This window comes from Harpia harpyja, chromosome W (genome assembly GCF_026419915.1).
Source record: "Harpia harpyja isolate bHarHar1 chromosome W, bHarHar1 primary haplotype, whole genome shotgun sequence".
NCBI classification, from domain to species: Eukaryota; Metazoa; Chordata; class Aves; order Accipitriformes; family Accipitridae; genus Harpia; species Harpia harpyja.
The window spans coordinates 14,166,953-14,194,398 of NC_068968.1; the positions used below are offsets into that span (position 1 = coordinate 14,166,953).

The 27,446-nt window shown below is 44.4% G+C and overlaps 1 protein-coding gene across 1 annotated transcript in view; it reads right to left on the reverse strand.

The window, feature by feature from the left end:
* The window catches only part of LOC128136128 (uncharacterized), a 280,224-nt gene extending 253,567 nt beyond the window's left edge, over nucleotides 1-26,657 (reverse strand). Inside the window, exon 1 of the mRNA XM_052775288.1 lies at nucleotides 26,608-26,657. The gene's annotated coding sequence lies outside the window, so the exon portion shown is untranslated. The remainder of the gene's footprint in view (nucleotides 1-26,607) is intronic.
* Nucleotides 26,658-27,446: the final 789 nt, after the last annotated feature.

Below are 27,446 nucleotides of genomic sequence, written 5' to 3' on the forward strand. Positions count from 1 at the left end.
ATATCAGCCAGCTCCGCTGTTGAGGAGTGCGTTGCTGTGGTTTCCCTGGATGAAATTTGCTCATCTTTCTTCCCCTCTCGAACCTACCAAAGTGACCTCCTTTGAAGTAATTCTGCTTGGGCTGATTCGTTGCCACTATCCCACTTGTCCTTTCATGGAGTCCTTAAAAATCCTTTAATACAGCTTCTTTAAACATAGCTTTAAAGGCCTAATTTTCATTAAAATGTGGGCCTATTTGTGCATGCATAGTATGTGGTTACCATGCACCTTGATGTGTGCACTTGACATGCTGGCCTATCTGGCTCAAGTTTGCACATGCGAGTGGCTGCATAGGTGCATAGACTTGCCATATGCAATGTTGACGCGGAAGTCACGGACACTGCACACAATCAATATGACCAAGCAGATGCCACTTTATTGCCAAAATAGCTCGGTTTATATACTCATTCTGGTTCCTGTTCACGCATAAGCTGATTAAAGATTGGTTAGCATGTGTTGTCCACGCGCCTAGTTACACCTAATGATTGGTTATATCAACACTGTACATGCACATAAACATAAGACATAATTGGTTATACTAAAACATGCGAAACTTGTCTCAGGCTAATTGGTCAAGATAAGCTGCAGAATTGAGGGTTTTTGTGCCAAGTTCCCTTTATCGTGGAATGCGCACCTGTGTTCTTCTAATTGGCATCTTTCTTTTTTTGTCTTCTTGTTTATTCTGTTCAAGGTCTTCTAAAGGTGTCTGGAATGCTCTTGCGACCGTTAGCTAAATATGTGTCCACAACAATGCATGTGTGGTGGGTTGACCCCGGCTGGAGGCCAGGTGCCCACCAAAGCTGCTCTATCACTCCCCCTTCTCAGCTGGACAGGGGAGAGAAAATATAACAAAGGGCTTGTGGGTTGAGATAAGGACAGGGAGAGATCACTCAACCAATTACCGTCATGGGCAAAACAGACTTGACTTAGGGAAAATTAACTTAATTTATTACCAATCAACCAGAGTAGGGTAATGAGAAATAAAACCAAATCTTAAAACACGTTCCCCCCACCCCTCCCTTCTTCCCGGGCACAACTTCACACCCAGATTCTCTACCTATCCCCCCTAGCAGCGCAGGGGCATGGGGAATGGGGGTTGTGGTCAGTTCATCACATCGTCTCTGCCGCTCCTTCCTCTTCAGGGGGAGGACTCATCACACTCTTCCCCTCCTCCAGCGTGGGGTCCCTCCCATGGGAGACAGTCCTCCACGAACTTCTCCAACATAAGTCCTTCCCACGGGCTGCAGATCCTCATGAACTGCTCCAGCATGGGTCCCTTCCACAGCATGCAGTCCTTCAGGAGCACACTGCTCCAGTGTGGGTCCCCCACGGGGTCACAAGTCCTGCCAGAAAACCTGCTCCAGCGTGGGCTCCTCTCTCTCCACAGGTCCTGCCAGGAACCCGCTCCAGCGCGGGCTTCCCACGGGGTCACAGCCTCCTTCGGGCACCCACCTGCTCCGGCGTGGGGTCCTCCACGGGCTGCAGGTGGATATCTGCTCCACCGTGGACCTCCCTGGGCTGCAGGGAGACAGCCTGCCTCACCATGGTCTTCACCATGGGCTGCAGGGGAATCTCTGCTCCGGTGCCTGGAGCATCTCCTCCCCCTCCTTCTTCACTGACCTTGGTGTCTGCAGGGCTGTTTCTCTTACATGTTCTCACTCCTCTCTCCGGCTGCCGTTTCTGTGCCCGCCGCACCTTGTTTTCCTTCTTGAATATGTTATCACAGAGGCGCTACCACTATCGCTGATTGGCTCGGCCTTGGCTGGCGGCGGGTCCGTCTCAGAGCCGGCTGGTATTGGCTCTGTCGGACACAGGGGAAGCTTCCAGCAGCTTCTCACAGAAGCCACCCCTGTAACCCCCCTGCTACGAAAACCTTGCCACACAAACCCAGTACAGCATGTCCAAATACAAGTGTGCATTTGAAATCGGCCAAGAAAGCATACAAGGTGTTCAGGGATTTAAACAGGTACAATTTCTTGGGGGTGGCAAAGTGTCTGTAGCTCCTTACGGATTTCACTGCTGTGCAAATTCCCTGAGACCAATTGGTCCAGGTTCCGAAGCATCTGACAATCTGCCTCTGGGAGGGACGCCCAGATGGAGGGAGGGAGGGAGCAGGCTGATTGCAGAACATAGGAGTGCAGTGCAGGCAGTTCTAGTTCCAGAAGGAAGGGATGAGTGCAAAATTGATGAGCCAAAATAGATTATTCCCTTTGCATGCACGTCCCTGCTTTGGGCAGGCAGCAAAGCCGGAGCAAAGCAGAGAGGGAGCATTTCGCTTGCTGGCTCCCCTGTGAGCCCACCACCCAAATCCAGGGAGAGCCAAAACCACCCAGTGAGGGGCGCCTGCTCACAGCCACAAACTGCATGGAGCAATTAATGGTTCTCCTCTACATTTCTTTGCCAGAAAGAAGATGAGGCATGTGATAGCTGTTGCTAAACATCAGTGCCATGGATATTTATTCCTTTTATGTGAGAAGAAAAAAATAGTCAAAGGACCTAATAAACCACAATATAAATATTACTGTTTGAATGATCTGGGCTAAGAATTACTTGGATTTCCATGAATTTCACATGGCAGGGGTGTGAGTTATTTAGGCTAGTGATTATTCAAGACACAGGGTGTGATTGGACTTTTTGGATTTGAAAGGATTACACTTGCTTGTTGTGACTGTTCACTCAGATTTTTGGCTAACCCAACTCATGCTAAGACCTGATGTATGCTGGGAGCAGCACCATTAGGTCAAAGCGAGAGCACCATGTAGGCAGGACAGGTGGCCAGAAAGAGCTAAAGGGCTATGATGCAGCCATTAACACCTGCAGATTGCTGTCTCCAGCAGCCATTATCTTTTGTCTGGCAGTTTCGTCAGAATCTGCTAATTTATGGAAATGGTATAGACCAAACCTCCAAGCTGGAAGGTATAAAACATCAGCTTGCCCCAAAAGCTTTTGAAGCAGATCCAACAGCAGCTGGTCTGCTGAGGCTTTCATGCTTCTTGGTGTGATACAGGGGATGTCCACACCATGACGGAAGAAGAAGGATGAGCACTCTCACCATCAGCTAGGTAACTAACTAATATATTTTATTTTATTTTTCATAAGTGCACAAATTAAGAGATACGGGTTATAAGTTATGAAACCTTATGACTTGAGTGGTGAATAAGTGAATTCATGTGATGATAGATGTCCTGGTTTCAGCTGGGATGAAGTTAATTGTCTTCCTAGTAGCTGGTACAGTGCTATGTTTTGAGTTCAGTATGAGAAGAATGTTGATAACACTGATGTTTTCAGTCGTTGCTAAGTAGTGTTTAGACTAAAGTCAAGGATTTTTCAGCTTCTCAAGCCCAGTCAGCAAGAAGGCTGGAGGGGCACAAGAAGTTGGCACAGGACACAGCCAGGGCAGCTGACCCAAAGTGGCCAACGGGGTATTCCATACCATGTGACATCACATCTAGTATATAAACTGGGGGGATCGTGGCTCGGGGACTAACTGGGCGTCGATTGGCAGGTGGTGAGCGATTGCATTGTGCATCATTTGTATATTCTAATCCTTTTATTATTACTGTTGTCATTTTATTATTGTTAAAATTATCATTATTATTTTCTTCCTTCCTGTTCTATTAAACTGTTCTTATCTCAACCCATGAGTTTTACTTCTTTTCCCAATTCTCTTCCCACTGGGGGGGGGGGGGGAGTGAGTGAGCGGCTGCATGGTGCTTAGTTGCTGGCTGGGGTCAAACCATGACAGTAGACTAGTCTGGGTGAACAGGATTGAGCTCCTGTTTGTCCTGCGTGTTTGTTGTATTTCTTAATGAGCTCATGAAATAAAGTCTAATTTGCAGAGTATGTTGTCCTGTAAATTTGAGAGATCCAAATTTACCATGGCACTTGTGAAGTGGGTGTTTAATTTCTCTTCAGCTTTAACTCATTCTTTGTCAATGTTAAAACTACAAATTATCACGCCCTTGGTCTGTGGCATAGGACAAACTTTGCTAATTTTCTCCCACCTCAGCTCAGATTAACCTCTTTTCTCGAGTGCTACTAATGCCCCAAAAAATATGACTTTTCTTTTTTAAGTAGTTCATACTGGTGTGTTTATGCACACACATGGGCAGGCATATATCTTTCGTAACAGGTTTTTGTGCTTGTGACTCAGAGCTGAACTATTAAACGATGACACATGGCTGACATCTGGAATTCACTCAGATGTTTTTGTCATTTGAATATTGGTAGCCATGGTTTGCTAGTCTCCTTTCCTCCAAAATGTAACTTTCTTTATTCTCAGCTCATAAAAAACAGAGGTAGAAGATTTTACTGAGCCTATTGGTGTCACTTGATCAAAGTATATAAAATATTTTGTCCGAGCCCGCTTAAAAAGCACATGTGTTCAGAGAGTTTGGCAGACAGATCTTTCTAAAGAAAGGCTCTACTTTGTCTTTAGATTTAAAATGATTGCTTACCATGAGAATATTCAGAAAATTGCATATTTTCACTCAGTAAGAATCTGTGCTTGCTCAGAACACAAGCAGTCACCTGTTAGCTAGTAAGTCAGGGTAAGAATTGCAGACAGATTGCCTTGGTATTTGAATCTAATTAGTTACATTAATTCCTTCAAATGAATGTCTCTCATTTGGCTGGTTTTAAAGCAGGATTAAAATATGCTGGTGTTTGCTGTAACGTGGAACAGTTTCTTACCTGTGTTTCACACCATGCTGTGTGCTAGTCCCAGAGCTGTTTGCTGTGGGCTGGTACGCTCCTACAGAGCTTAAAATTTTGCATTCTCCTTGAAAATATTGTGGGGATGCCAGTCAGAGTGTTGTAATTAAGGATGTGTTGGATCTCACATTGATACCAAGGATTTAATGAAAACCGTCATCTATCTGCTGCTGCAATGAGTCTCAAGCAAAAGGGGTGGATTGGGGGAATTGTTTCTGGCTTTGACTCAGAAAAGCATCTAAACATATTTTTCAATCCAGCCCTAATCAGGAAATCATATAAGCACATCCTTAACTTTGGGGACTGTCTGATTTTCCATTGACTTCGAGAAGGATGTGTCCCAGATTCAGAGCTGCTTCAGGAAGGAAGGAGGAGGTGCTGTTTGAAGCCCATGTTGACCTCTCTCTCTCTTTGAGAGCAAGTATAGTATGTCTTCAAGGCACCCTTCTTTGCCTGGTGAGGGGCTGCAAAAGAGAGGTGACTGCCACTGAAGTAAAAGAAGGTGATCACAAAGGCTTCTGAGAGACAGGCATATGAAGGTTTGTTGCAGAGGCTTTCCAGTATTTGGCTATCAGAGTAAAAAGTGGCAGTGGTAGTGTAGCACTGTGATGCCTTTGACTGTTGTAGCAGTGTCACTTGATGCAGGATTTTGAATTTGGTTCATTGTAAGGCCTCTCAGGTTCAGCAGTGAGGGCTTCACACACAGCGCGTGGTCTACAGCACAGATCTGCCATATATAGCTAACTCTGGTGATCACTTGACTATGTGCCTGATCTGTCAGCTTTTCAGATATGTACTTTTTTGAATTATTTTTTTTTAAGCAGTTGTGTTTCAGGCCTAGTCATATCTGTTCTATTCACAGTAGCTGGGTAAAAACTCATGTCAGTGCTTCAGAAAATATGTGCTCTGGGGTCTCTTGACTGTTACTGCTGTTTAGTAATCACACCGTGTCAAGAGGGTCTGATTGTGGCAGGCTGTGCTGCTTAAAAACATGCTGTCTGGAAGAGCATCCTGCCCAGGGTCCTTCATGCTCATGGCCAGCAGCCAGACAAGGCAGACCCACACTGCTCCACTCACCTGTCAAGATTAAAGTGGAGCCCTTCAAAGTCATACAGGCTGATTTCTTCATCAGAAAGCCCCTGGTGCTGGACGTAGCCTTGAGCTGTATGCTTGTAAAAAGGTTTTCCCAGTGCATATGGATATATATGTTAATGCGACCCTAGCGGCTGTGCCACTGACTTTAGTGAGGGCAGGAGGTGGCCCTGGGCATGTTGTCCCAAAAGTGGGGTTGTTTACCCGGTGTGCGAAATGCCAATATACACACAGAGCAGAGGTATTTTATTCCAATTCATGTTTGCGCAAAGATGGGGGCTAGGTGGTAATCCACAAAGCTAGCACACTGTGGTAGGTTGACCCTGGCTGCATGCCAGGTGCCCACCAAAGCCGCTCTATCACTCCCCCTCCTCAAATGGACAGGGGAGGGAAAATATAACAAAAGGCTCATGGGTCAAGATAAGGACAGTTTAATAAAGCAAAAGCAAAGGTCGTGCGCAAAAGCAAAGTAAAACAAATGATTTTATTCTCTACTTCCCATCGGCAGGCGATGTCTGGCCACTTCCTGGGAAGCGGGGCTTCAGTACGCATATTGGTTGCTCCAGAAGACAAATGTAAAATAACGAATGCTCCCCCTTCCATCTCGCTTTACTTAGCTTTTATAGCTGAGCTTGTTACTGAAATCTGGAATAAAACTCCTTAACACCAATGTGAAGTTAAGAAGAAGGCACTTCATTTATTGCAGCGCTGGGCACACGGGGGATCACTCCTCCAAAGGCGTGTCCAACTTAGTATCAAAATCCATCAGTTTTTATAGACTTTTTCTGTCAGGTCATTGTTACATAAGCTCTTTACATAAAAATGCATTCTATGCTCGCTCTTAAATTTAACCTTTATAAATGATTGGTCCTTTGATTATATAACCTTATCAATATTCTTATTTAAAAACAATCATTGGTCAATTTCACTTAGCTCTACTGATTGGAATCTTTGATACTCAAATCGAGATGGGAAGGGTAAGGGGGTTTCCAAGCAGCATGACTGGTGTCCATGACAGTTTCCTTAGTTTCTTAAAACAAAACATAGAAAAAACAGTAACTTCCTGGTGAGGTTTCCACGGTTAGCTATTTCAAACTTTAACAATATTAAGGTTCCTATAGTCACACATAACACAGTTCCTAAAGTTTCTATGGCTACATTTCAAACTTAACAACCCTATACGTTATGCTTCGCAATTTTACTTCTTAATCAAACCTAACTCTTCTATGTGATTAAATTTTGATTTCTTTACCAGAATATTTGCAACATTTCCCCCCTTTGAAAGTTTTGAAAATCATTTCAATACTTTCATCTTTTCTGTTCGAGGCTACTAATTTTTTTTAGTAGTGTCACTTGAACAGAGATTGTGTCACAGTTCAAGACAGCCAAAAGTGACAAAGATTATAACAATGATTATAGCAATCAGAATTATATTTTGTAAAAGCTCAGTCAATCATCCAGTCAGAGAAAATCCAAAGTTTTGAAATATTTTATTTAGCTAAAAACTTTCTATGTTTGATCTTAATTCTCTACTGTTTTGAACTACATGTTTTATTCTGTCTATCTGATGATTTAGATCATCTGTCACATTTGGTATGTGGATATAACATGAATCATTTGAAAGTCCAATGTACCTACATACTCCATGTTTTTTAATAGTAGTAAGTCTAAAGTTAATCGATTTTGCAATGTCATTTTACTTGTAGCTTGTATTTATACATTGAGTTTATTTAACCCACTTTAAATAACATTAGCTAATGTTTCTACTTGGAATGAAAGATTGTGAAGAGTCATCTTATTTTGAAGAGCTGTTAACTGTGGTAAAAATATAGATTTTAATACCCATCCTATTTTAGTTCCAGTACTTGGTAATTGCCAGGTATCTTCTCGCTTTACCCAATTCCGCCATCAAGGCCACAAGGGAGATTTCTTCCAGAGAGGGTATAGAGTTATTAAGTCTAAAGTCCATTATTTGCTTTTGTCCTTCATGGAAAGATGAGTGGATCACGTACCATCACTACTCGCCCAAACAGTTAACCCTAAACTTTTCACCTGTCCTTTAATACAGTCAGTTCCAGGCCAAATTCTTCTTCCATTATTAAGAGGGGACCAAGTATCATTTAAAATATTATTATAATTTCTACAAGCACATCCCCATCTTAGAGCTTTAGCTACTGGATAAAGTCTTTGAATTTCTGGGTCAGAGGAGTTACAAGTATAAACTTTCATACAGTTCTATTTAGGATGCGTGATTTTCTCTGTCTAAACTAATCGAAATTTCCATAGATGGTCCTGACTCTGGGTGGATCTAACAAGGATCCTGGAACTCCAGTAAATTCCAAACACCATTCTCTATTTTGAATATGATCCCAAGTTCCTTTTTGCACTTGTCTCTATGGTTTTGGCAATTGGCAGCCCCAAGGGGTGTTTGTATAAGTTTCTCCCGAAGGGCGATAAATTAATTCTTTTGCCCACGAGGTGGATGGTTTGGTAATGTTACAATTCAAAATGATATAATACCTTCTTTCAAATTTTAAAAAATAATTGCCTTTTAAATCCATCCAATTTAATTTCCTAAAATGATTCTCATTGTCCCACACCTTTTCTCAAGTTTTGGTTAGATTCAATGTCAATATTCTCCATGGAATTGGATTTTCGGCTGACTTCGAAATCGGAAGGCAGGCTGTTATTGAGGTTAAATTTTGTATCTTTACAAAACTTTGAATCAATTACAAAACTAGATTATTTTTTAATCAAAATTACAGAGACGATTAATATCAGGATTAGTAGCTCTAAAAATAATTTTTTCATTTTGTTTATCTTATATTTAGAACCCCTTAAAAAAATACTTAAAACCTGTAACACACAAAAAGATTACTGCCCCTGACAATATTCCTAATAGCAACCCCAATATTATAAGCTTTACACAATTGTTCTCCCAAGTACATAGCATGGAACTTATGTATAGATTTTCAGTTTCAAAGGACCAGTTTCTTTAGACTTCCAATTCCCTCTTGGTGCTTTCTTTATTCTTGAATAATGAAGCCAAGGTCCTTTTCCCAGACCTTTACTGCTATATATGTTGTTAAAATGACTTGATATGGTCCTTTCCACTTCTCAGCGATTTTATAGATATTCAATCTCCTGGTCAGAAAGGATGCGTTGCTATGTCCAATTCTAAGGGTCCAGCTGTGGAGACATACTGACGAAGTTCTTGAAAAGAATTTCTTAAAGAAATCATAACACGCTTTAAAGACATATCTCCAAAGGCACTCAAGGTACTCAGAACATAGGACTCTTGATATGGTCTTTCATATAACATTTCATAATGACTTAAATTTTCTTTCTCTTCTGGCTATACTCTGATTCTTAATAGAGCCATGGGTAATGCTTTAACCCATGTGAGTGAGGTTTCCTGACAAATTTTGCTCAACTGTTGCTTAAGGGTATAGTTCATTCTTTCTATTTTTCCACTTGCTTGTGGTCTGTATGGGGTGTGATAGTCTCAATCTATATATAATACTTTGCTCAAATTGTCTCATAATCTTTGCTATAAAATGAGGGCCATTGTCAGATGACAATGTTTGTTCAGTCAGCGGCGAGGCCAGCAGAGGCGACGGTAAGTCGGCGGCTAAGCGCTAGATTGAGGCGGACTGGGAGGTTCCCGAGGCCCGGGAGCGCCGGGGAAGGGCAGAGGGACCCGGCCGGAGCCGGCGGCTCTCGCGGGAGAGGCTGACGCGGCCTGGGCGTTGCCAGGGGCAACCGCGGGAGATTTAAACGGCCCTGAGGAGCGCCAGCGACCAGGAGCGCGAACAGGACGGGCAAACAGGGCGTGGCGCGGCAGTTTGCGCAGGCAGGACGTGCAGGTAGGGCGCAGCCCCCCTCTCTTCCCAGCTCGAGAAGGCTGCTCAAGTGGTGGTTGTCGGCCCAGAGGGAGACCCAGGTATGGTTGCCACTCGGGGGAAAGCCATTGTTAGGAAAAATATGGCAATGCAGACAGAGGTCCCATGTAAACATGCAGCTGTCCAGGTCTCTGGCTGCAGGGAGTGCCTGAGTCTATCAGAAATGATGGAGGTCAGCGGGGACACCTCTTGTGTGAGGTGTGACCAGGTGAGTGATTTGCTCAGCCTGGTGGTAGAGCTGAAGGAGGAAGTGGAAAGGTTGAGGAGTATAAGGGAGTGTGAGAGGGAGATAGATTGGTGGGCCCACACCCTACCATCCCTGAGGCAGGGGCAGCAGATGGAGGCTCCGCAAGAAGCGGAGGTTCCCCTGCCCTCTTGCCACCAGGCAGGAGGGGACCTAAGAGATGGAGGGGAATGGATACAGGTCCCTGCTCGGGGAGGCAGGCGAATCTGCTCCCGGTCTCCCTCACCTTCCCAGTTGCCCCTACTCAACAGGTATGGGGCTCTGGAACTTGAGGACCAGGCCAGTGAAGATCAGGGTGTAGATGAAGCCCTATCTAGGGAGGTGCCTAAGCCCAGTCGGGCATCCCCACGCATTCTCACATCCTCAGAAAAAAGAAAAAGGAGGGTAATTGTCGTAGGTGACTCCCTTCTGAGGGGGACAGAGGGCCCAATATGCAGACCTGACCCATCCCACCGGGAAGTCTGCTGCCTCCCTGGGGCCCGGGTAAAAGACATTACCAGGAAACTCCCTGGTCTGGTTCAGACCTCTGATTATTACCCATTGCTAGTTGTGCAGCTTGGCAGTGATGAGATTGCAGAGAGGAATCCAAAGGCAATCAAAAGGGATTTCAGGGCACTGGGACGATTAGTAGAAAGATCGGGAGCACAGGTAGTGTTTTCCTCAATCCCTTCAGTGGCAGGGAAATACACTGAAAGGAACAGGAAAACACACCTGGTCAATACGTGGCTCAGAGGCTGGTGCCATCAGTGGAATTTTGGTTTTTTTGATCATGGGGAGACTTACACAGCACCGGGCTTGCTAGCGACAGATGGTGTCCAGCTGTCTCAAAGGGGTAAGAGAATCCTTGCTCATGAGATGGCAGGGCTCATAGAAAGGGCTTTAAACTAGGTTCGAAGGGGGCAAGGGATAAAACTAGGTGCACCAGAGATGAGCCTGGGGGCAGCGTGTGGGATACTTGGAAAGTAATGGGCACATAGTGAACAATCCAGACTCGATAGAATTGATCAATTTGTGAGCCAAGGATGTTTTGTAGGCAGCAGACTTCAAGGATGCTTTGCTTGTGGACACATATTTAGCTAACGGTAGTAAGAGCATTCCAGACACCTTTAGAAGGCCTTGAACAGAATAAACAAGAAGACAAAAAAAAAAGATGCCAATTAGAAGAACACAGGTGCGCATTCCACAATAAAGGGAACTTGGCACAAAGAACCTCAATTCCACAGCTTATCCTGACCAATTAGACTGAGACAAGTTTCGCATGTTTTAGTTAATACAGCCAATTATGCCTTATGTTTATGCGCGTGTACAGTGTTGATATAACCAATCATTAGGTGTAACTAGGCGCGTGGACAGCTCATGCTAACCAATCTCTAATTTGCTTATGCGTGAACAGTAACTAGAATGAACATATAAACCGAGCTATCTTGGCAATAAAGTGGCATCTGCTTGATCATATTGATTGTGCGCAGTGTCCGTGACTTCCGCGTCAACAGCAGCGTGCTGATGTTAGGGGTGGATTCGATGACCCAGCTCAAATGCATCTATGCCAACGCACGCAGCATGGGCAATAAACAGGAGGAGCTGGAAGCCATTGTGCAGCAGGATAGATATGACTTAGTCACCATCACGGAAACATGGTGGGATGACTCCCATGACTGGAGTGCTGCAATGGATGGCTACAAGCTCTTCAGAAGGGAAGGGACAGGCAAGGTAGAAGAGGTGGTGGGGTGGCTCTTTATGTTAGGGAATATTTTGACTGTTCAGAGCTACACGATTCTGATGACAAGGTGGAGTGATTATGGCTGAGGGTGAGAGGGAAAGCCAATAAGGCAGATATTGTGCTGGGAGTCTGTTATAGACCACCCAACCAGGTTGAAGAGACGGATGAATCGTTCTACAAGCGGCTGGCAGTAGTCTCAGAATCGTGTGCCCTTGTCCTTGTGGGGGACTTCAACTTCCCTGACATCTGCTGGAAATACAACACAGCAGTGAGTAAACAATCTAGGAGGTTCCTGGAGTGTGTGGAAGATAACTTCTTGACACAGCTGGTGGGTGAGCCAACCAGGGGAGGAGCCTTGCTAGACCTGTTGTTTACGAACAGGGAAGGACTGGTGGGAGGTGTGATGGCCGGAGGCCGTCTTGGGCTTAGTGACCATGAAATGGTAGAATTTTCAATTCTTGGTGAGGCAAAGAAGGTGGTCAGCAAAACCACCACTATGGACTTCCGGAGGGCTAACTTTGGCCTCTTCAAGGCACTGGTTGAGAGAGTCCCTTGGGAGATGGTCCTGAAGGGCAAAGGGGTCCAGGAGGGATGGACATTCTTTAAAAAGGAAATCTTAATGGCTCAGGACCAGGCTATTCCCATGTGCCACAAGTCGAACCGCCAAGGAAAATGACTGGCCTGGCTGAATGGGGAGCTTTTGCTAGGACTTAAGAAGAAAAGGAGAGTTTATAATCTCTGGAGGAAAGGGCGGGCAACTTGGGAGGAGTACAGGGATCTTGTTAGATCATACAGAGAGAAAATTAGAAAGGCAAAAGCTCAGCTAGAACTAAATCTGGCCACTATCGTAAGGGACAACAAAAAATGTTTTTACAAATATGTTAACAGTAAAAAGAATCCCAAGGAGAATATCTATCCTTTAATGGATACAGAAGGGAACGTAGCAACCAGTGATGAGGAAAAGGCCGAGGTACTTAATGCCTTCTTTGCCTCAGTCTTTAATAGTGAGTCCAATCATCCTCAGGGTACACCACCTCATGAGCTGGAAGGTAAGGATGAAGAGCATAACATACCCCCCTTAATCCAGGAGGAATTAGTTAGGGACCTGCTACGCCATCTGGACACTCACAAATCTATGGGACCTGATGGGATCCATCCAAGAGTACTGAGGGAACTGGTGGAGGTCCTTGCCAAGCCACTCTCCATCATCTATCAGCGATCCTGGTCAACAGGGGAGGTCCCAGAGGACTGGAGGCTTGCCAATGTGACGCCCATTTACAAGAAGGGTCGGAGGGAGGATCCGGGGAACTACAGGCCTGTCAGCCTGACCTCGGTACCGGGGAAGATTATGGAACGGTTTGTCTTGAGAGCACTCACACGGCAGCTCCAGGACAAGCAGGGGATCAGGCCCAGTCAGCATGGGTTTACGAAAGGCAGGTCCTGCTTGACCAACCTGATCTCCTTCTATGACCAGGTGACCCGCCTAGTGGATGAGGGAAAGGCTGTTGATGTTATTTTCCTAGACTTCAGCAAGGCCTTTGACACTGTCTCTCATGGCATACTCCTTGAGAAGCTGGCGTCTCGTGGCCTGGATAAGTGCACTATTCACTGGGTGAAAAACTGGCTGGATGGCCGAGCCCAGAGGGTAGTGGTGAATGGGGTGAAATCCAGTTGGCGGAGGGTCACGAGTGGTGTTCCCCAGGGCTCGGTGTTGGGCCCTGTTCTGTTTAATATCTTTATTGATGATTTGGATGAGGGGATTGAGTGCACCCTCAGCAAGTTTGCAGACAACACCAAGTTGGGAGGCAGGGTCGATCTGCTTGAGGGTAGGGAGGCTCTACAGAGAGATCTGGACAGGCTGGATTGATGGGCTGAGGCCAATTGTGTGAAGTTTAACACGGCCAAGTGCCGGGTCCTGCACTTGGGTCACAGCAACCCCATGCAGCGCTACAGGCTTGGGGAAGAGTGGCTGGAAAGCTGCCCGGCAGAGAAAGACCTGGGGGTGCTGGTTGACAGCCGGCTGAATATGAGCCAGCAGTGTGCCCAGGTGGCCAAGGCGGCCAACGGCATCCTAGCCTGTATCAGGAACAGTGTGGCCAGCAGGAACAGGGAGGTGATTGTTCCCCTGTACTCGGCACTGGTGAGGCCGCACCTTGAGTACTGTGTTCAGTTTTGGGCCCCTCACTACAGGAAAGACATTGAGTTGCTGGAGCGTGTCCAGAGAAGGGCAACCAAGTATGTGAGGGGCCTTGAGCACAAGTCTTATGAGGAGCAGCTGAGGGATCTGGGATTGTTCAGTCTAGAAAAGAGGAGGCTGAGGGGAGACCTTATCGCTCTCTACAACTACCTGAAGGGGGGTTGTAGTGAGGTGGGTGTTGGTCTCTTCTGTCAGGTGTCTGGAGATAGGACAAGAGGAAATGGCCTCAAGTTGAGGCAAGGGAGATTTAGGTTAGATATTAGGAAAAATTTTTTTACTGAGAGGGTTGTCAAACATTGGAATGGGCTGCCCAGGGAAGTGGTTGAGTCACCATCCCTGGAGGTATTCAAAAAGCGAGTGGACAGGGTACTCCAGGGCATGGTTTAGGGGGCATGGTTAATGGTTGGACTTGATGATCTTGAAGGTCTTTTCCAACCGAAATGATTCTATGATTCTATGATTCTATGACATTCCTACAGGCACCCCAAATTTTGGTATTATCTCTTTGAGCAAGACTTTAACTACTTCTCTTGCTTTGTTGGTGTGACAAGGGAAAGCCTCAGGCCACCCAGTAAAGGTATCAACTAAAACTAGGATGTATCAATATCCTTCTTTTTGGGGCAATTCTGTAAAATAAATTTGCTAATATTCTCCTGGAGAATTTCCTTCTTTAGTAATTCCAAAGATAATCTTATTACTGGTTTGGGGATTTTTTTGTTATATAAATTTCACATCCGCTTATAATTGTTTAAATAATCTTTGTAATATTTTACTTTCTGTTCCCCAATATACTGTGTTATGTTCAGCTCAGGAAATTTCTCTCATTATTGAGGGTGGGACTATTATTTGACCTGTTGGTGTTACAGCCCATCCTGTTTCATTTTTGTTAGCCTGCAATTTAATAATTAATTCTTCATCTTTTTCATTATAAGTTGGAGCATCTTTAGGCAAATTTACACTTTTCTCTGGAACTAGTGCTAGGATGCCTTTTTCTGCAGCCTCTTTAGCAGCTCTATCAGCCAATCGGTTACCTGTTTCAGGGACAGTCCTACCTGACTGATGTGCTTTGCAGTGTGTTATCATGACTGCTGTTGGCTTTTGAATGACTTCTAACAATTTCAGTATTTGTTCTGCATGCTGAATGGTGGTTCCTTGTGCAGATAACAGTCCTCTTTCTCTCCATATTGCTCCATGTGCATGTACTACTTCAAAAGCATACTTTGAGTCTGTCCAAATGTTGACTCCCTTTCCTTGACTTAGTTCCAGTGCTCGAGTAAGAGCTATAAATTCAGCCTTTTGGGCAGATACATTCAATGGCAAAGCTGGCGATTCAATTACCTTCTCAGTAGTAGTTCCGCATATCCTGATAGACGTTTTCCTTCACGGATGAAACTGCTTCCATCGGTATATAGTTCCCAATCTGTTCCTTCTAGTGGCACATCTCAGAGATCCAGTTGGCTGGAGTAAACTCCTTCGATTGTCTGCAAGCAGTCATGTTCCAGTTCTCCTTTAACTTGATCAGTTGTTAAAAACACAGCAGGGTTAACTATAGTAGTAGTTTTTAAGTAAACATCATCTTGTTCCAGCAACACCACTTGGTATTTCAGCATTCTACTAGGGAATAACCAATGCCCCCCTTTCTGTTTGAGCACAGTGATCACCATGTGGGGAAAGTACACTGTAATTCTCTGTCCTAGGGTGAACTTGCAAGCTTCTTGGATCAATAGCACAGTTGCAGAGACAGCTCTCAGACTCACATTGTCTAATTGTTTCGAGAAGTAGGCCACAGCTCGCGGACTTGGTCCCAGATATTGGACCAGGACACCCAGAGCTATACCTTTTCTTTCATGAGTAAAGAGTTCAAATGTCTTTGTGAGATCTGGCAGGCCTGGGGCTGGCGCCTCCATTAAAACCTGTTTCAATTCTTTGAAAGCAGCTTTCTCGGCATCAGTCCAATTCATTTTTTGAGGTTTTGAACTGCTCGTATAAAGGTCGGACCAGCAAGCCATAATTTGCAATCCACAGGCGACGCCACGCAACCATTCCCAGAAATGCTCGCAATTCTTTTAGAGTTTTAGGCTCAGGGAGACAACAAATTGCCTCCTTTCTCTCAGTTCCTAATTGTCTCTGTCCTTTCAGGATTTCAAAACCCAAATAAGTTACTTCTCTCTGGGTTATTTGGGCTTTTTCTTTTGACACTCGATATCCACCAAAAAGTTCAAAAGGCTAATAGTTAACTTTGTGCATTGTTCTTCTGTCTCAGCTGCAATTAACAGATCATCCACATATTGCAGCAAGATTCCTTGATTATTGTCTTTCTTCCAAATCTCTCATTCTTGTGCCAATTGATTTCCAAAAATGGTAGGACTATTCTTTAAGCCTTGAGGCAAGACTGTCCACGTATATTGTGTTTTTCTCCCAGTCTCAGGATTTTCCCATTCAAAAGCAAAAAGCTCTTGACTATTGGGATCCAAGGGAATACAGAAAAAGGCATCTTTTAAGTCTAACACTGTGAACCCTTCTTGTTTCTCTGTTAGGGTTGTTAACAAAGTATAAGGATTTGCCACTACCGGATGAATATCTTGTACTATTTGATTTATTGCTCTGAGGTCTTGAACTAATCTGTAATCTTTACCATTAGCCTTTTTAACAGGCAAGATTGGGGTGTTATATTTGGATTCACATTCTATTAACAATTTGTACTTTAGAAATTTTTGCATTATCGGTACTAACCCTTTCCGACTTTCCAGTTTTAGGGGGTATTGTTTAATTCTTACCGGACTTGATCCTGGCTTTAAATCAATTCTCACAGGCTCTCCTCTTTTGGATTTACCAGGAACTTCCCCAGCCCAGATGATTGGAATTACAGCATTATTTACTTCGACTGGTATGATCTTCTGCTTTCGGTAACCATCCTGTAACAACAAAGCCACTGCTTCAATATGTTTAGTTTCTGGAATTAAAATTTTAATCTCACAATTTTTAAATTTAATTTCTGCCTCCAATTTCTCAAGTAGGTCTCTCCCTAACAGGGGTTTAGGAGAATTTGGCAAATACAGAAACTGATGAGTGACCCATTGCTTTCCTAATTTCATTGTCAAAGGTTTAAAGAAGGGTCTAGTCTCTCGTTCACCTGTCGCACCAACAACACTAATTTCTTCAGAACTTAATTCCCCCTCTAAGGTGTTTAAAACTGATAAGGTGGCTCCAGTGTCAACTAAAAATTCAATTTTCTGTTCTCCCAGTTTCGCTGTAACCAGAGGTTCTGCTGGGAAACTCCCCTCCGGTCCCTGTCAGATACTTTCACTCAACTTTCCCAAGAAAGGGGCAACTTGCTGAGATTGCGTAGTGAAATTGGGATCACTTGTGACTTTGTAGGTCTCAGGGAACATTCCCCTTTCCAGTGTCCTTCTTGTTTACAATATGCACACTGATTCGGTCCCAGGGGCTGGTTTAATCCCACTGGTGACCCCAATCCAGTTCCTCTCCCTCGTCCCATTCCTCGACCACGTCCCCTTCCTCGAGGAATAACTCCTCTGCCTCGTCCCATGCCAGCTCCTACTTCCAGAGCAGCTACTAACCTTGCATTCATTTTACTCTGTAATTCATCTCTCTTTCTATATGCCACCCAGGCAACTTCTAATAATTTTCCCCAATCTTGAGAATCTGCTCCTTGTAATTTTTGTAATTTCCTTCTGATATCATCAGAGGATTGTCCTATAAATAAAGGAGCCAATTGAGCTTTTCCTTCTTCAGACTCAGGATCCATATTAGTATATTTCCTAGCAGCATCTTTTAATCTACTCAAGAAATTCAGTGGGAGACTCTTTTCTATCTTGTTTAATTTCATATAATTTAGACATGTTAATCACCTTAGGCATAGCATTTCTGATTCAGAATAGAACCCATTTTTTATATTGATCTAGCAGTCTTCTCTGAGCCAATTTATTAGGATCCCATTTGGGATCAGTAGATGGAAAATTTTGTTCCACTGTTCCCTGTAATACTCCAGAAGCTACTTGTGCTTAGCAGCTCTCCGGATCATTTCTCTTTCTGCACTATCAAAAAGTACATCCATTATTACTTGTATGTGTTTCCAATCAGGATCCTGAGTCTGAATAATTGTTTCAAAAGCATGGGCTGTTTGATCAGGGTTTTCCTGATAGCTCCCAGCTGCTACTTTCCAATTATTTAAATCCACAATAGAAAAGGGTACTTTAATAGTTGCCATACCCTCAGTCCCAAGAACCTGATGAAGAGGAGCTTGAATAACTTCGCTCTGTTTAGCTCTTGTTTGCCCTGTGACAGGACTACTCATGGGCTCTCTTTCATCACTATTTCTGGGAGCAGTTTTAGGTGGGGCCCTTTGAGATCCAATTATCATTTCAGTATCATCCTTTTGTTCTTGCTCGTATAACTTTAAACATCTTTGCCCAATACTACATGCAGACCAGCACCTTCTGAGATTATTATCACCCTTTTTTGTTTTTCTCTTTTTCCAAAAATAACACAAAAGGATCGCTGGGTGGCATATTAATTCCACAATCCTTTTGCCACTCAGGATGATTCTTTAAGGTAAAGAACAAATCACAATACATAACTTCGTCCCATTTCTGCTCACGTCTCAAAAATAACATAAGTTGTAACATGGTATTATAATTTAGTGTCCCATTCACAGGCCACTTTTCCCCTTCATCAAGCTTATACAGAGGCCACCAATGATTACAGTATTTAATCAAATCTTCTCTCCACATGTTACCACCCAGGACACCCCCCAGCTGTTTCCAGTGCTTTAAAACACACCCGAGAGGTAATTTTTTTAGGGAGTTCACTTGACTGTCCTGTTCCCATTATCAATACCTTCAGTATACAAAAATCAAAAAATCGGAAACTCAAATATCAGAGCCTAATTCAAAATATCAAACAGAATCAATCAGAGATCTAAGGTCATATCCAAAATCAATAGTCAAACACCAAAGCCTTAATCAAAGTACCGAGACCAAACCAAATGGGTATCTTCGCCTTCAATCAGTGAGACAACTACCTTTTACCAGAGAAGTACTTCTACCAGAATACCAGATTTTTAAGGATCCTTTTATATTTCTTCCTTGCTGACTTCTCTTAGTCAGGCTTACAGGTAAGAGTACCAGACAGAATATCAGACCAGAATACCAGAACCAGGTTAATCAAAAGAATGCCTTTGAATAAAATCTTACCAGTGGCCTTGGCTTGTGAGCCCGGGGAATGGGGATCAAGGGTCTCCCCGAGAAATCTCGGTGCCGGCTGGAGGTCCTGCGATCCCACGTCCGTCGAGTCTCAGAAGCCTCGTCCCATCTGGGTCGCCAAAATTATACCAAAATTCACAGCCTGTAAAGAAATACTCTCTAAGACTCATTTTGGAGTTTTAGAAAGCAGGCATTCTTTATTGCAGCACTGGATGCATGGGGGATAGTTCCACCTAGCGTGCATGCCACAGCTTCAGCACTAACAGGTTATATAGAATAACTAATTGCATATTAATCAGATTAGTATACATACACATAAAAATGATTATAACTGATTATCATAGTACTGCCTATATCCGATCATGCGCAATGAAGGATCCATTTGAGTCGAAGGGCTGCTTTTGTGACCACCGACCCATTTGAAGTTCTTGTTGGCTGTCCCTGAAGTCTTTGTTCTTGTCCTTGTTCTTTGATCTTGAAGCTTAAGGCAGTTTCAATCACATGTGGTCAGTTTCAACATTGTTCTCATCTAGCGTACAGGAACATCTAGTCATAAGAGCAAAGAACTGCAAAACCTATGAGTAACTACCTCTACTAGTTAATTGCTTGGTTATACTTTTGCCTATTGTTTCAATCATAGTGTTAGTATAAGATTTCTAATAATTATTTACCAAATCTCACTTTTACAGTCACCTAGCAGCAAACCAGTTTCCACGGTTGGTACAAAATATTAAAACCATCAAAATATTTAGACATACCATACAGAATGTGTGGAAATATGCTATCAATTGGACAAGGGGTAATGGTTTTAAACTAAAAGAGGCTAGATTCAGACTAGATATAAGTATGAAATTTTTTACGATGAGGGTGGTGAAACACTGGAACAGGTTGCCCAGAGAGGTAGTAGATGCCCCACTCCTGGAAACATTCAATGTCAGGTTGGACAAGGCTCTGAGCAACCTGATCTAGTTGAAGATGTCCCTGCTCATTGCGGGCGGGTTAGACTAGATGACCTTTAAAGGTCCCTTCCAACCCAAACCATTCTATGATTCTATGATTAGTGTGAGGTTTGTTCATTTGTGTTGGCAAGTTCCTTGGGCACAGGTCTTTGCAACTCTGTCCAATTATGCATGATGGCTTATGTTTGAGAAAATCTCATCCCTCATTAGTGTTATCTTTATTTCTAACTCTCTCACCATAAGCAGATATGAAAAAGAGGACTGGGTGTTTATAATCTGAGGGGAGGTGTAGATGAACTCATTAGCAATAAACATGCCCTGGTCAACATGGAGGCTGTAAAATTGGTGAATCAAAATGGAAGACTGTTGTGAGACATTAGACTGAGGTTGGTTTTTGTCCACCACTACTCAGAATTTTCATAAAGTAGAGATGGATTATTAAATTTGCAGATGACACCAAGGTGGGAGTGCTGTGAGCACATCTCTGGAGCGATTTGAATTCTAAAGAATCTCAACGAATTAAAGATTTGGGCTGAAAAAGGATGGTGTAACTCAATAAAGACGAGTCCAAGACTGCTTTCCCAGAAGTAATGAGAGGAATGGGCACAGGTAGGGAAGGGATAAATTGCCAGGAGTTTGGCAGAAAGGGATCTGGGGGATGTAGTTAGGTACAGGGTGAACATGAGGCAACATTATCCTCCAGTTGCAGGGAGGGGGAAAAAAAGTGCCATTAGGGGTAGCAGTGCGAGCTGTAGGAGGATACACTGAGCCTGTGACTGGACAGGCCAGCACGAGAGCTGTGTCTACCACAGAGAAGCCAGGCACAAACTGGAAAAAGTCCACAAAAGAGCAATAAGAGACCTCAGGGATGCAGCAAATAACATCTGATGGTGAAAGATTGAGGGCTTTTCAGTCCAAAGAATGGGAGACTGAGGAGAGAAAAGTGAAATGTTTTGGTGCTGCAGGACTGCCACAGAGTAAGTGAATGGCAGTTTGAAAATGGGAAACACTTTCTAATGGCAGTGATGGTGAACTGTGGGAATAGGATGCCAGTCTTCAAGAACAATTGGGAGAAACATCTCTCAGTTATGACACCAGAGCAGCTGATTCTGCCTTGGGACAGTGGGAAGAAGTACATAGCTTTTCAAATCCCTTTGAGCTATATACTTCTACGATTCTGCAATAAATATTTCAAAGCATTTTGCACTGAGCAAACTGAAAGAGAAGATAACCTGGCTTCAGATTTATCTTGCTTGGTATGCTTAGTGTCAGCGGCTTGCTTTGCTTTTCACAGCAAAAGGTATCTCAGCTCATTCTCAGGAATGTTTGTGCGAATTGAAAGAAAAAAAAATGAAGTTTGCATTTTGGGGAGGAGTTTCTTACACAATTAATTGGGGTTGGAGTCTGACGTGGGCTGAATGTTTGGAAACACACCGCTTCTAACGTGGCTTTATCATGAGCTCTGAACGTTGCTGCTCCTTGTCAGCTCCCATTTTTGTGTGTCTGTTGGCCAACGTGATATAAGACTTTGTAGTATGTAGCCTGGCTAAACAAAGGTAACTATCAAATGCAACTTGTTGGGAACATGGTTCAAGCTACAGCTTGGTTTGGCAATTAAATTCCTGTATGTCTGTTTTGTAGTAACATGTACTGTGACTCCTACAGGGGAAACAAAAAGTTAAGAATAGTATCAGTAGGTGTCATGACCCGGGCTGGACAGACCAGGGAGTCCTGTTGAGTTTGGAATTCCCTCGGGCTAAATTAAGGTGAAACGACACCAAACGATCAGTTAAACATTTTATTCATGACAGAGGCAAACTGAACTTGGGAGGCGTTAACAGCAGGTGTCGGGGTTTCTCTCAACAGGAATTGGCATGGAACTACCTCAGTAAACCCTGTAACCCGTGGTAACCATCTTAAAGGGATGAGGTGTAGGGATCATGAAAGAGGAAGACAGAGCAAGACAGTGTGAGAAAAAGGAAAAGAGAAAGATTTCAGTGGTCCTGGGTCCAGTGTTGGTCAGGCAGCCTAGGGGTCCAGCCAGCCTAGGGGTCCAGTTCCAGTGGACACACGCACCTGGGGCTTCAATTCGTGCCCTTTTATAATCTCCTTGCCCCTCTTTTGGGTGGGCACTAGAACTCATTAGGCGTCATGAGCGGTTTGTGCTTTCAGAACCTTTAGGAAATGGGTCGGTGGGCTTGGGGGTCGTTTGGGGAGTAACTTCCCCTTCCCTGCAGATGTGACCATTGTTTGATCTTTGGCCATACATTGTGAGCTGCCCTGCTCAGCATATCAGAAGAGCATTATCAGAACTGGGAGCTGTGCACCCTCTGGCATGCCCCCCCTCCTGTTGCTGATCTGTGCTGATTGGCTTCTTTCCACCTGTGGTTCCTTGCTAGGCAGAGTTCCTTGTTATGCAGAGTTAGTCCTTAAGCAGAACTTGCCCCACCACAATGTTTGAGACATTAACTCTTTCAGTCTCTCACACCACCCCGTGGCTCAAACACTGTCTATATAATATTCTCTGTAGTCTTCTCCCAGGCTGGTGATTTAGATGTTAAGAAAGGGGAGAGAGAGAAAAAGAAGAGAGATAACATATAAAACTTCACTTAACAGAGAGAAGAGAGGGAAGGGATGGCACAGGTCATCATACAGTGAACAATTTCACAGCCAAGCATTAAGAACAAAAAATCCAGATAACATGTGTCCAATGCTAACAAGTCATTTTCCCCACCCCGTGAGTCCCAAGGACGTTAGGAGAGAGGTCAGCAACAATCCTCCGTTAAGTCAGTCTCTTGGTTGCATCGCTTAGAAAAGTTCTCCAGTCTTGTCTGTAACTTCTCTCATCTTCTTTCTTGCTTCTTCTAAGGAGGTAGTTGCGTTGTATATGGTGAGACAGCATTCTCCATCGGTGAGATTTAACATCCCATATACCCCATGTTCTTTTAACAACAACATCACAAGATTCAAGGTTTCCTCCTCAGGGAAGATAAATCTTTGAATTGTCACAGAGAGGTTTTTGGGGGGTTTTTTTAGAGCCGTGAAATGTCCCCCGGAAGCATTGTTCCAGGAGCAATTTGGTTTACCAGCTTTTTTTTTTTCTTTTTTTTTTTTTCCCACAAGATTGATGATATATAGATTAATGAGGCCGAATCGAATTCCTTTGTACAAACACCTGGATTGGTGTCATCCCAGAGGTGCATAAAACCTTGAATCAAATTCCAAGCTAAATCTGGAGAATCTTTTCCCTGTCCTCCAGTGGAAAGGATGAGGATGAGGGAGAAGCCTCCCCAAAGCATCTTTCCCTATAATAACAGACAAAAATTACAAATAACAATAAACTGATAACACAAATAACAATTAATATAGTCAGGACTAACATGCGTCCCTTGCCGTCTTTCTCCTTGGTTCTACAAAGTGCAAATATAAAGCATACATAGATTAAAACGAGGGTATTATCCATCGCGTGTGGATTCGGTGGTCTTTTCCATGTGCATCGGTTGCTATTCACACATACAGATACTTCCCCTACAGTAGGTAAATCTACCAGGACAGGTTGTCCAGGATAGTGGAGCGGGTGTATTGGATCTTTCTTATCTCCCTTTCCTGGAAGTAGGGAGGGGGGCTTTGGGCAAAATGCGGTCAGTCTAGGACATCCGTTCACCCCCCAGCGGCTATTTACTTTCGTGACTGCGTCTGGCACTTGTTGCGGCCATCCCAGTTTGTGGGGTTTTAGGGCTTGTTTTATAAGTCCATTAGTACGCTCCACTATCCCATTTACTTGAAGGTAGTATGGGGTGTGGAAAACCCACTGTATTTCTTCATTGTGTACCCACTTTTGGACCAACCCGGCAGTAAAGTAGCTCCTGTTATCCTGCAAAGCTAGGCTAACTACAAAGAGGCCTTTTTCCCAAACTGAATACCGTTTTCCTGCATCTTTGAAACTGCGCGAATAGAACCCCATAGGCCGAGTCACGCCTTCTGGTCCGCATTGCCACATATGTATGGACAGTCTGTGAATTGCAAAACCCCACTCGATGTGGAGTGGATCTGTTGGGTGTATTGGCCCTAAGGCCTGATATACCCCGGCCTCAAAGATTAACAGTTTCAGAGCTTCCTCGTGAATGGGGGTCCACTCCCAAGCAGCTCTTCTGTGTGTTAAGTCATAGAGGGGGCGGGCTATGATAGAGAAATCAGGAATATGTTGTCTCCGGAATACGAGCAAACCTAGGGCATGTTGTAGTTCCCTCTTATTTCCAGGCATTTTAACCTGTTCAAGGGTAGTTAAGGTTTCGGGGGGAATGTACACTGTTCCTCCCCTCCACCAGATACCCAGGAACTTCGCTTTGGAAGATGAGAGTTGTATCTTTTCATCTGGAATTTGGAGTCCAAATTTTTCTAGGTGAGCAATTATCTCTGCTTGGGTCTGTCCCACTACTTTGGTATCAGGGCTGCCAATCAATACATCATAAATATACTGGTATACCTTAACCCCTTCTGCAGGAGTGATTTGGGCGAACTCTTGAGCCAATGCATAATGAGCCATTGTCGGCGAGTGCCGATATCTCTGGGGGAGATGTGTAAAAGTGAATTGCATGCCTTCCCATGTAAAAGCAAAGCGGTCTCTGTCTGCTTCCTGCAAAGGGACCATAAAGAATAGATCTTTTACATCAGTAGTTGCTAAAATTTGATGGGCTTGTTCTTGTGTGGTCGCAATTAGCTCAGCTATGTTAGGCCTCGCAGCTGTTAAGGGGCCCGTGTTGGCATTCAGGCACCTATAGTCAATGGTCAGTTGCCACTTTCCGCTCGGTTTACGGACTGGCCACGCCAGGGAATTACAAGGCAAGCGTGTGGGGACAACTATCCCTTGCTCCCGTAATTCAGCTATCACTGAAGTGATCCCTTCTCTTGTCCCTAGGGGGAGCAAGTAAAGGTTTGACATTAACAATCTTAGAAGGGGGTAGTTCAGGTGCAGGCTGTAATAGCCGCACAGACACGGTGGGGAGACCAAACACCCACTCTCTTCCTCTCGAGTCTATCCAGGCTCGTCCTTTCAGCAAATCTAGTCCCAATATCATTACAGTTTCTACTGCAGTCTCATATCCTAGCAACCAGCACTTAACTCGAGTAGGTGGTCCTTCTTTTGGGGGTATTTCCCCCTTTCCCTTCCACGCATGGACAAGCTTCTCCAGTGCCATGGTGGGCATCCCCTCCATTAAATCTCGGGGAATTCCCCTCTCAATTCCTTCAGCCCATAATAAATTCCTCCTGACTCCCATTCTCCTTCCATAATTAATTAATTCCCGGGCAACCTCCCCCCAGGTTAGGGTTCTGCCCGTTCTTGGCCTGGCAGGATTTCCTGCTTGGGGAGTCAGGGCGTCCCTTAACTGGTCTTGCAACTGAATTTTATCAGCTATCAATGGCATTGGGGATGGTTGCCTCGGGATTAATTGTCTATGATGCAGGAGTTGGAGGCAGGCGGTTTTTTGGATGCTTTCAGTTAAGTGATCAATATTGGGGGTATCAATACTGATTGGATCTCCTCTTTCTAGAGGGTCTAAACCTCCCACCCAATAAGCCGCCCTTTGTGTCAGTGACCAAGGTTCTCTAGGGTTGTCTCTCTTTTCTAGGGATGGAAAACCAGCCTCACTTTCAGAATCGGAGTCACTAGCTCCACTCCGGTCCTTAAGTGCTTCACACAGTATTTTCTCCCTACCTTGTAAGTCAAACAGGTCAGTACGAAGTTGGTGATTCGCCTTGCATTCCATATCTAACAGGGTCTCTGCTCTTATCCTTCTAGCCCTTTCTTCCACCAACTGATTTTGCAGCTCCCTCACAAAGTCTTGGAGAGATTTCATGCTTTCAGCAGATTTGCTTAAACTCCCATATTGTTGGATTGCCATTAGAGCGGCTCCCAACACTCTCCATACCATTGCCTTTCCTTTTCCCAGTCTCTGTTCTTGCTCTTTTGCCAATACTGTAATTCTTTCTGCCACTGATTTAGGATCATGCCAATTATTGTGAGCCTGTATCATCCCTGGTGGGGTGGATGTCACGTCCCAAAGTTGGAGCGACTCAGGTTCGTGGATTTCCTTTGTCAGAATTAAGGTGAAACGACACCAGGGGAGTTCAAACAACAATCAACATTTATTCAACCTAGCTAACCTTGCCCAAGTACACGTGAACTTATCAATATGAACCTCGCAACATGTCGTTAAGCTGCTGTTTGAGAAGAGAAGGAAGGTGTAGAAAAAGAAATGGAAAAACGAACATGGAACTGTGTCAGAAGGAGAGCCCTCCCATTGAGTCACGAGGTTCAGAGCAGACCCCCTTGCTTTCTGGACTCCTTCTCAAAGAGGAGCCCAGGGGCGGCTAGATCCACTCCTAGTCTCAGACTTGGTCAATGGTTTATGTTTAAAAGGATGAGGTGTAGGGACTGTGGAAAAGAGAGAAGGAAAAGAGGGAGAGAGAGAAAGAGAGAGAGAAGGAAAGAAAGAGAGAAGAAAAGGGTTTCACCAGTCCTGGGTCCAGCGTTGGTCCAGCCAGCGTAGAGATCCAGTTCCGGAGGGCGCGCCCTGAGAACTCGTTCTCCCTCTTTTATAGTGTGTTAGTTGATGGTCTCGACATGTGCAGTTCCCATTCCCGGGGTTCTCTGGAATCGGTCGGTGAGCTTTGGGGGGGGGGTTCATTGTGGAGTTGCCTCTCTTTTCCTGCTGGCATGACCGCTTAAGATAGAAGCACAGTCCCATCCTCCGTGGGGCCTCCTCCTCCAGGCGCATATGCTGTGCTCCTTCTCCTGGTCACTTAAGATAAGGAATTGCGGCTTTGGAGAAGCGCGGTCCCACCCTCCAGGAGGCCCTCTCCTCTGGCCACGTTGTCCTGTTCACAAAACTCCAGTGTTTTTACAGAGGCCGTTTTCCCCACCAAAGTTCTTTAACGAATGTTTGAGACATTGACTATAATTTGTCAGACCGTCACAGTGGGACACGCCTTATATTCGTCCAATTTTTCAGAAAGGGGAAAACAGTCAAGCTCCAGCATTTCCTGGGCAGCCATGGCTTGCCACTGCTTGGACCTCTCCCGGCCAATGGCTGAGAAGTCACTTCCCGACTCTCCCCGCCCGTAAATCAGGTGGATGGTCGGTATTCCCATATGATCCTCCTCGACTCAGGGAATCCTGCCTGTGACGCCAATTAAAATGTCACGTCCCAATTTCTCAGGACGATGACTCAGGTTTGCTGATTCCCAGGTCAGGATTAAGGTGAAACGACACCAGGGATCCTTTAACTCACAAAACTCAACTTTTATTTGCTCACAACAAGAATTGGCATGCTCAACACGAAAATTGGTATGCT